Source organism: Nicotiana tomentosiformis, chromosome 2 (genome assembly GCF_000390325.3).
Source record: "Nicotiana tomentosiformis chromosome 2, ASM39032v3, whole genome shotgun sequence".
Lineage (NCBI taxonomy): Eukaryota > Viridiplantae > Streptophyta > Magnoliopsida > Solanales > Solanaceae > Nicotiana > Nicotiana tomentosiformis.
In genome coordinates, this window is record NC_090813.1 from 149341261 (window position 1) to 149352609 (window position 11349).

The following is an 11349-nucleotide window of genomic DNA, read 5'->3' on the forward strand; positions in this document are numbered from 1 at the left end:
TTGATTATTCATAAAAATCTTGCATCCGGAAGTTGTCTAAGCTTATCATTAGCATTATTTAAAGTGGTAGTAAATAGGTTAATTCCCTGTGGGATTCGACTCCGGACTTGAACCGGGTTATATTTGCAGCGACCGCTTAGTCCTTTTTACAAGGCATAGTTGGGCGTGATCAAATTTTGGCGCCGTTGTCGGGAACCTAACGTTGTTATTTATTACAACTTAGAAGAATTGCTAGGATTCTTAGTTTAGATCAATTTCTTACGGTGTTTAAATATTTCCATTGAAATTCTCACGTTTGAATTCTCCTGTGACTCAGGTGTATGCCTAGAAGATCTTCGAAGACTAGTGAACCTTTTGAAGGAATCTCAGACCCCGAGAAAGCATTCAAGGCATTAAATTGAGCCAACAAGAAGAACAAATAGTTACAACAACAACACACACTCGAAATTGAAATGGACAACATGGACGATGTCAACGAAAACAATCGGAATAATCGGGTTGACCCAAACAATTGAGTGGTGGCACCTCTTGTGCCAAAAGATGCTCTTTATAATTGGGCACAACCAACCACTGATAACTTAGCCACCACCATTGCAGTACCTCAGATACAAGCGGAGACATTCCAGATCACCAACAACATGCTTCATCTATTGCAAAATCATGGACTGTTCTCCGGGTCATACATTAAAGACCCACAACAACATCTGAAGAATTTCCTATCAATATGTGTGACCCAAAGACAGCCGAATGTGACTCCTGAAGCCATCAAGCTATTACTGTTTCCATTCTATGTAACTGGAGAGGCTCAAACTTGGCTGAATTCGCTCCCAATAAACTCCATTGCCACTTGGGAAGAATTAGTCAAACAGTTCTTAAACTAGATTTATCCTCCCAACAAGACTGCAAGGCAGATTGATGAGATATTGCAGTTCAGGCACAAACCAACTGAGACCTTGCAAGAAACCTGAGAGAGGTTCAAGGGTATGCTAGTGAAGTGTCCACACCATGGCATTCTAGATCAAATGCTGGGATAGAGATTCTACATGGGTTTAGCAGATAGTTTGAAGGTCAATGTAGATGCTTCAGCTGGGGGTGCATTTTTTAGCAAGACATTCACAGAGTGCAAGATTCTTCTTCACAAGATGGCTCAAAATTCAGGCTGGATGGCTAGAGGTGCGACAGTTACACCAATAGTGCATTCTGTTGCTCTTGACCCAAACAATTCCCATGCAGGGAACATAGCCACTCTCATGAATGCGATGAGCATACTGACAAAGCAAATTGATGAGATGGGTACAAAGCAAGTGCACATTGTTGATACAACGAATGGAGGATTGTGCACTCCTTGCATAAACCAGTCATATGTGTGCTCGTGGAGTGGAGAGAATGACAATCAGGGTTTCAGAGAAGACATGAATTATGTCAATAATTTTGGAGGTCAGAGGCAAGGTGGGAAACAATGGGGACCAGCACCAAAGCAGCAGTACAGGTACCTGCCACAACACAACCCCAATTCTGGAGGCATACGACCACAAGGTCAAGTTGTGCCTTATTAAAGGCAGCAGGGCTATAATCAGCAGCACCAACAACAGTTGGCCTACCAACCACCTCATCAACAACAGGACAACAACATGGTAGAAATAAGGGGTATGCTACAACAACTCATTGGAACAAATGGTAAGATGCAAGAAAAGTTAGCAGCACATGATTCAGCAATCAAAGGCATTGAAACTCAACTGGGACAACTGTCTATGGCCTCGAACAATCGCCCCCAAGGAACATTGCCTGCAGATACAAATATTAACCCAAAGGAACAGAACCCAAATCAGCTAATGGCAGTGAGTCTCAAGAATGGAAGAGATTTAGACAGAGAGCAAGAAGTTGCTCAATTTACGAGAGAGACTACGCCAACTACACCAGTTACATTAGAGGCAAATGAGTCAGCAAAGCTCACCGAGGTTGTAATTGAACAAGCACAGGTTGACATAGGTCTTGTCACTACTGCACAGGTCAGACACCTACAGTGAAGTAGTGACAAGACCTATGGCCCAAAAGGTGTCTGATCTAGGTAGCTTCACTATCCCCTGTACTATTGGGAGTTATGCTTTTGCTAAAGCATTGTGTGACTTGGGAGCCAGCATAAACTTGATGCCCTTGGCAATCTATACAAAACTGGGCATTGGTAAAGTTAGACCGACCTCAATGTTGCTGCAACTGGCCGATCGCACAGTCAAAAGACCGACAGGAATTCTTGATGATGTGCTTGTGCAAGTGGGGAAATTTGTATTTCCTGCAGACTTTGTTATTCTTGACTGTCAGGTGGATGAAAAGATACCCATCATTCTGGGAAGGCCATTCTTAGTCAATGAGAGAGCATTAATTGCTTGAGAGACTGGAGAGTTGAAAATGAGGTTGAACAATGAAGAAATAATATTCAATGTTCAACAATCCATGAGGAGACCCAGTGAATTTGCAAACTGCTCACTAGTGGAGGCCATGGATGTGATACAGCAAGAAGAGGATGAGACCCTTAATGTCAAGGATCCACTAGAAGCCTGCTTGATTAATTTGGAAGAGATAGACGGTGAAGGGTTGACGGAGTGGGTCATGGCTCTCTAAGGTCAAGGATTCTGGAAAAGGGAACCTCAGTTCGAGCCCCTACGCTTAGAAGAGAGAGCAACACCACCTACAAAACCATCAATAGAGGAGCCACCTCAGCTGGACTTGAAACCACTTCCAGCCCACCTCAGGTACGCTTTCTTGGGGCATAATTCTACTTTGATTGTTAATTATCATCTGGTTTGCTAGTTGTGTAAGTAGAGCAACTATTACAGGTATTGCAAGAATGTAAGATTGCCATTGGTTGGACCATGGCAGACATAAAGGGTATCAGCCTAGCCTTTTGCATGCTCAAGATTCTTCTGGAAGAGGGGCACAAACCTTCCAGGGAACATCAATGATGACTGAACCCGAATATGAAGGAAGTAGTAAAGAAGGAAGTAATCAAGTGGTTGGATGCGGGTATCATCTTCCCCATCTCTGACAGCAACTGGGTCAGTCCTGTCCAATGTGTGCCGAAAAAGGGAGGAACGACGGTCGTACAAAATAAGAATAACGAGTTGATCTTGACTCGTATAGTCACGGGGTGGCAGATTTGCATGGACTATCAGAAACTGAACACATCCACTCGAAAGGACCAATTCCCACTGCCTTTAATTGACCAAATGTTGGACAGGTTAGCTGGGCAGTCCCACTTCTATTTCTTGGATGGATACAGATCACAATAGCCCTAGAAGACAGAGAGAAAACATCCTCCACTTGTCTATAGGGCATCTTTGCCTTTCGGAGAATGCCCTTTGGACTTTGCAATGCACCGGCTACATTCCAGCGGTGCATGTTAGCCATTTTCACTGACATGGTGGAGGATATTATGTAGGTGTTTATGGATGATTTCTCCGTGGTGGGGGATTCATTTGAATATTGTCTTCACAACTTAAGAAGAGTGCTCAAAATATGTGTAGAGACAAATCTGGTGTTGAATTGGGAAAAGTGTGTCATGACCCAACTGGAGGGTCATGACTAGCACCCGGGCCATACTTGCCGAACACCAACGTACATTTTATCTAACCTTCCTTATTATCTTTAAGGGCCGACAAGATCAATATAAATAGTAGACATGGATCATGAACATCCAACAATGAAAGATAATGTCATGAACATATATAACATGGGACGACAAGACTGTCAAGAAACTATATATAAGGTACGAGCTATCATGATGCCATGAAAGACTATACAACAAAAATCAGCCGAAAAGGCATTCTAAACCATACATAAGTCGACACCTGTCTATGAGCCTCTAAAGGAACATAAGTGCTACAACATTGCTGGAACAGGGCCCCGACATACCCATAATGTCTATAACAAAAATGCATACCAAGACCACGGCAAGTCCGGAGAAGGGATCTCGCCAATAACCGCTGAACTGGACAGCCTACTGTGGTGGGGGAGCTATGTCTACCTGTCTATCAGGACCTGCAACACGACATGCAGCGTCCACAAATAAAAAGGACGTCAGTACGAATAAAGTACTGAGTATGTGAGGCAAGAAAGCATAAGTAAGAACAGTAATGTAAACAGGGATAGAGAATATACAACCTGTGACATCTGGGTACCTCTGAGGGCTACTGACATGAAATACATGATACATACATATATATACATAAACTTTTAAAACATACGCCTTTGTGGGCATCACCATCATCATATCGTACCCGGCCATAATAGGCTCGGTAAAACGTACCCGGCCATCATAGGGCTCGGTAGAATCGTACCCGGCCACGTGGAGCTCGGTAAAACCCAACTGATCAGTGGTTGCACAATAGGTGCCATACCCGGCCGACTATAGCGCGGCTCGGTAGAGTAAAATAGATACATATATATGATGCATGCTGGACTCATTGGAATCACATTTTGAACCTTTCGGAGTGACGTAAGGTCGGTATCCTTCGTACACGTTATTAGGATTAACTCTTCATCAAGAATCTTATAAGAATCAGGAACTACCAACAACATTGATAATATAAGAATAAGAGAAGTAACATCAATATCAATCATTTCATAAGAAGGGCAGCAATGTAAGTACTGCTAGCTTCTAAGAGTAGAGTATCTTTGGGAGCTCGTTCATTAAATTATGTACAATAGGAGTCATGCAAAAGAATGAAGGGGATAGCCTCACATACCTTGTATATACTGCCCAACCTCAAGCTATGCAAATGTCACGACTCCTTAGTCTACAATAAGACAAATGACACTATCATTATCGTTTAAGCGTCGTAACTATTATGTATCGACCACAACCTATTTTATGATGAAACGGACAGCACCTCCCCTATTTATATGACTTCCCACAAGTCAATACAATCACCAAACAGCCCAAACAACATCATTAATAATCATATTGAGCCTCCAAAACAGTCCACCAACCAACAACATTACTACCAAGCCTTTCGATATATATTTCACAAGTTCTAGCTTCAACGACTTAGCTGCAACTTGGATAATCTTAAATATATATAGAGTAAGAGGTTCCTTACCTTTAAACAGAAAGAACAACTCCAATTTGACCTTAATTTTCCACGAAATATCCCTTCAATTCTGCCACAAGAACAAGGAAGCGAAACTAGCAATTAATTCGGGTTTTTCGGCACTAGAATTACTTTAGAAGACTTGAAATCACCTAGGGTTGATATTAAAAACTTGAAGGTGTATTTACAGGACATAAAACACTTAAAACAACCTCCCACACGAGCTGGAACAACACAAAAATCAGCAACAACAAGAAGAACAAGAAACTTACTAGCGCCACGGGATTCCCGACATTTGATTTGTGTTGTTTGCCCTTTGTTTGGGTCTTGGATCATGAGAGAACCTTGAGAGACTGTTTTTAGGGTTATAAGGTCTGAATATACTGAAAAATAATGACTTAAAACGGGGTTGAGGTATCTTATATATGTCCATATGTCTTAAACCGCCTTTGTGGGCCCCATAGAGAGCAGCTTGGCACACTCTCGCGAAAACGCGAATATCTCTCTATTCCGAGATCGTATCGATGAACGGTTTAATGCGTTGGAAACTAGACTCATAGATCTTCAATTTGATAGTTAGATCACCCCATAATTCTAAGCACATTGGGAGAAAAATGCAGTAACATTTAACCTAAAGTTTAAGTAAAATTATAAACCTAAGTTGCGACAACTTTTATCGACTTTTGTTTCATAACTCTCTTGACTTCAAGACTTATGATGCGGATATTATATGATTCAAATACATTAAAACAAGACCTCTTGGGACAATTAATCACCTCTAGTGTTACCCGAAAATACGGGTTACAACATCCTCGATTCGTTTAACTTCAAATACTTGTTAACCACTCTTATACACCCTTGTATCGTTTAAGACCAATAGGATTAACTTCTTATCATCTCAAAGATAGTCTCTTCTTGGATTTACGTCGACTAACTTACGGCGTGATCTATGGTATGTGAATTTGGGTTGTAACAAAGTGCCATTTTATGGTACAAGAAAGAATAATGTTGGGGCATCGAGTGTCCAACAAGGGCATTGAAGTCGACAATGCTAAGGTTGATGTGATTGAGAAGCTGCCACCGCCCCCTTTGATAAAGGCAGTGAGAATTTTCCTTGGGCACGCCGGTTTCTATAGGCAATTCATTAAATATTTTTCCAAAGTTGCTAACCCCTTATGTAAGCTACTTGAAAAGGATCAGCCCTTTGTGTTTTCTAATGATTGCATGTTGGTTTTTGAGGAGCTGAAGAAGAGATTGGTGACTGCACCCTTCATAGTGGCACCCAGCTGGGACCAACCATTCGAGCTCATATGCGACGCCAGTGATTATGCTATAGGAGCAGTCTTGGGGCAATGCAAAGACAAAATGATGCACCTGATTTACTATGCAAGTAGGACGCTCAGCGGTGCACAGCTCAATTACACTGTAACGGAAAAGGAAATGCTGGCTGTAGTGTTTGCCTTTGACAAATTCAGGTCGTACTTAATTGGTTCAAAAGTTATTGTTTATACTGACCATGCAGCAACTAGGTACTTGATTTCAAAGAAAGAGTCAAAGCCACGCTTGATTTGCTGGGTTCTGTTGCTACAAGAATTTGATCTAGAAATCCGTGATAGAAAGGGGACGGAAAATCAAGTGGCAGACCACCTCTCAAGATTGGAAGGAGCTGAAAAAAGAGAATGAAAGTTGAAGACATAATAGAGACATTCCCGAATGAACAATTACTTTCTGTGACAATAGAGGAGATGCCATGGTATGCTGATATTGCTAACAATTTAGCAAGCGGTATCATACCTTGTGAACTCTCCTCAATTCAAAAGAAAAAGTTCTTCCACGATTGTCAAGCCTATTATTAAGACGAACATCTATTTGTTTAAAATATGTGTAGATAACATGATCCGGAGGTGTATCCCCAAGAAAGATCAACCGTCTGTTTTGCAGGCTTTCCATGCTTCACCATATGGTGGACACTTTGGAGGAATTTGAACAGCAGCAAAAGTGTTGGAATCAGGATTGTATTGGCCTACCTTGTTCAAGGATGTCCATGCTTAGGTCAAAAGTTACGATGAATGCCAAAGGACAGGCAACATATCTTGCCGCCACGAGATGCCGATGACCACAATTCAAGAGGTGGAGGTTTTTGACATGTGGGGGATCGAATTTATGGGGCCATTCGCCAGCTCGTATGGTAACAAATATATATTGGTAGCAGTTGACTATTTCTCCAAATGGGTCGAAGCGGTGGCTCTCCGAACAAATGATGCAAAAGGGGTAAAAAGTTTCCTAAAGAAAAACATATTTACACGTTTTGGCAACCCGAGAGCTATAATCAGTGATGGTGGAACCCATTTTTGCAATAGAGCATTCACACGTCTGTTGGAAAAGTATGGAGTTTGCTGCAAAGTAGCCACACCGTACCACCCACAGACGAGCGGGCAAGTTGAAGTGTCCAATAGAGAAATTAAAAGTGTCCTGACAAAGACAGTGAATGCAACAAGGACTGATTGAGCGAAAAAGCTGGATGATGCATTATGGGCGTATCGCATAACATTCAAAACTCCAATTGGTATGTCACCGTACAAGTTGGTGTTTGGAAAGGCATGCCACCGTCCGGTAGAGCTCGAACATAAAGCACTTTGGGCACTGCAGTAGTTGAATCTAGATATAGAAACCGCAGGCACCAGCAGAGTCACTGAGTTACATGAGCTCGAGGAATTCAGGTTCCATGCATTTGAGAATTCTAGAAAGATGAAAATGATCCATGATAAGCACATCTTAAATCGGAACATCAAGCCCAGAGATTTAGTGTTGTTATACAACTCGAGATTGAGATTGTTTCCGGGTAAGTTGAAGTTCCGATGGTCAGGACCCTTCAGAGTGGTTCAAGTGCTCTCAAGTGGAGCTGTAGAGATTAAATCCAAAGATGGGACAAACAAGTTCACGGTAAATGGGCAAAGGCTGAAACATTACCTTGGAATGGTCGAAGAGAAAGGGGATAGAGTGGTGATAACTTTGGAAGAGCCCCAATACGCAAACGAGGAGTGATAATGAAAGAATGCGTTGTGCCACGACTGTAAATCAGGAACTTCCTAGGAGGCAACCCATGGTTTGTTGTAAATCGTCGGGCCGTGACGTTAACTTAGGCACTTTTTGGGAGGCAATCCATTATTTTCTGACTATGGTTGTTGTAATTGATTTTGAATGACTTTGACCGATCTACTAGTGTGCATGGCAAAATTATGCGCATTGGAAGGATTTGGTGGTCGAAATTAACCCAAGAATAGGTAAAAATATGGCAAAGACAAAAATTGGCTGGAGAAGGAGATCCACGGCCGCGAATTGGACCGCGGATATGGCCGCGAATTTTGGCCTATGTTCTGCCCCCCCGTCCGCGACCGCGGATTGGACTGCAGATTGGGGCGCAGATGTTTGGCCCCCCTCTGCCCAGAATCCGCGACCGCGGATTGGAAAGCGGATTTGGGGAGTGTCCAGGTAAGTTTCTTCTTATTTTTTAGTCAAATTATTTTTTATCCCCCCTTATTTTTCCCTAACTTAAATACCCACAACACCCACTTCCATTCTCACTTCTCTTCTTTCCTCCCTAACTTCAAGTACCCAAACCCCTCCCTTCCCCCATAATTTTCTTTCAACACAAGACTCTTCTCCTTCCTTCTCTTCTCCACTCAACCATTCTCCCACCACCATTCTTCTTAAGATCTCTAAGTAAGTACATGATTTTATTCCTCTTTCTTAGTATTTTTCATTTTTTCTTTTTTTATATAGGGTAGTAAAATCATAGGTACTTTTGTCTGGAATTTGGATTGTGGTTTATATGTGGTATATGGACGCTATTTGAATTGGTTGATTTGGGGAAGCCATTGTTGGGTTTGTGAGGAATGGTAGTCTAATTGGGTCTTTAGGTGACTTGGGGTAACATATGCACACTACCTGTTTGTTGATTTTCCCTAATGAGTGTTGAATATAAATTGTGACCAATTGTGCGAGTGAAGTCTGAGTAACCGCCATTGGAACACATATTCCTCTCTCCACTGATAGTAGTATTTATTGTGTAGGTAACATGCAACCTTCAAGGAAGAGACGCGCTACCGGGGCCTCACCAAGTGGTCATGGAGGCTCATCTCGGGGACGGGCACCGGCCAGTGCAACTCAGTTTGATCGTACCAGGTTTGTCTCCAGAGCTGCCCAAGACCATTTCAGTTTGAATGCCACTAAACAACTTGTACCGGAAAGGGGTATTGACAGGGCGTCCCTCCAGGATGGGTGCCCTAATATTTATCGGGAGTTGATCAGGAGCAGATTGGATAACTTTTTCGAAGAGTCGGAGGAAGGTAACTTGATGCTTGTTCGGGAGTTCTATGCCAACAGCCCAAACATGAGGATAGAATATGCACTGTGTGACACACGAGGGTGGATGCCTCGATAGAAGCCATCGGGAGAGTGTATCGATTGCCTGAATTCAATGGGGAGGAGGATTTCTATGATACTTACAGGAGAGAACCCATCACATGGAACAGGTTTTTCAGAACTATCTGTGCACCAGACAAAAAAGTAGTGTGGGTTGTGCCGAGATCGAAGCTACACTCTTCCTCACTCACTTTTGAAGGAAAGTGCTGGTTGTACATCATCAACAGTCGCTTACTGTCATCCCACAACACCACATAGGTAAATGGTCCGAGAGATGCCTTGATATCGTGCTTCATGAATGGCCACGACTTCGATGTGTCTAAGGTTATTCAGTCTGAGATGTTCGTCCGTTCACCACAGAAGAGGTATGTGTTATTTTTCCCCTCTCTGATCACTAGATTGTGCAGGGCAGCAAGGGTGCCTGAGAACCCAAATGCGGATGGCATGGTAAAGAAAGAAGCAAAGTTCCGGGCAGACAAAGTGACCATCAGGAAAGACCCGGTGGCACTAGGGGCAACTCATAGTGACGATTCTAATGCATCGGAAGAGGGTGATGAAGGGCAGGAGGAGGTTTAGCCTGCCTTACCCCCACATTAACAAGCTGCAGTGGCTGAAGGACCATGCCAGTGCAGACGAAGCACGTGTATGACAGCCCTAGAATAAGAAATGGCAGGACTGCGCACTTCTGTCACAAAATTGGGAACCAGAGTTGATGCTTTGGCCACCCAAAATGCGAAGTCAGAAAAGAAAATCATGGGCTGGCTGCGTGCGCTGGGGAGAGCATGTCATCTCAACCCTGGCACTGTCTCCGATCAAGACTGATCCACTAGGGAAGTTCCTTTACCTCACATTACTTTGCTTTGTATGACATGGGGACATGCCATCTATTTAAGTGTGGGGTGGGGGATACTTTGTTGTATGTTGTATGTAGATTGTTTCATAGTTTATTTGTATAAATCAATTTTGACTTGGCCCGATGATGGATATCATTTGATGGGTTTCTTGAGGGACTAAAGTCGAAAAAAAAAAGATTTTCTTTTGTAGTAGTGTATCAATTCCCCCTTGGTTTTTCTTCAAACTATAGTTCTTTTCCAAGGGTTTTGTTTTAACCGGGTATAGTTAGCTTTTTATTTTTAGTTAGGAACTTATGGTCTATAGGCAGAATTATAATAGGATCCCGTAATTTCATAATGCCTTGAATATAGCGATTACTTTAGTGTGACGCTTAGGCTCATATATCACAGGATCTTTCGGGTCATGCATGCCACGGAGAAAGAGGCAGTTGAGCTAGCAGCTTTTCGACTTCGACATATAGCCATCCTTTGGTACGAGGGATGGGAAAGGTCCAGGGGACGTGATGTACCTCCCGCTATGTGGGAGAATTTTTTGGATGCCTTCCTTGACTAGTACTTTCCGCGGGAGATCCGACAGGCCCGAGTCAATTAGTTTCTAGCCCTCAAGCAGGGCAATATGAGTGTTTAAGAGTATAGTCTCTATTTTCACTCATTGGCTAGATATGCACTATCCATAGTTTCTACTATGCGGGACAGGATCCATAGGTTTATAGCAGGGTTGGCCCCAGAGTTGACAGAGGCATGTGCCACCGCTACATTACAGGATAGTATGGATATCTCCCGGATTTAGGCATTTGCCCAGAATATAGAAAGGGGTAGGCGTCGGCAGCAGGGTACGGAGAGGACTGAATTAGGGCAGCGTAAGAGGATGAGATTTGCCAGATCTTAGGAGCAGTCTCAGGGTAGTTATAGGCCCAGTACTTCGAACGTCAACTTAGACCTCTGCTACCTCAGTCACAGGGTTACAGGTATTACCGTTATAA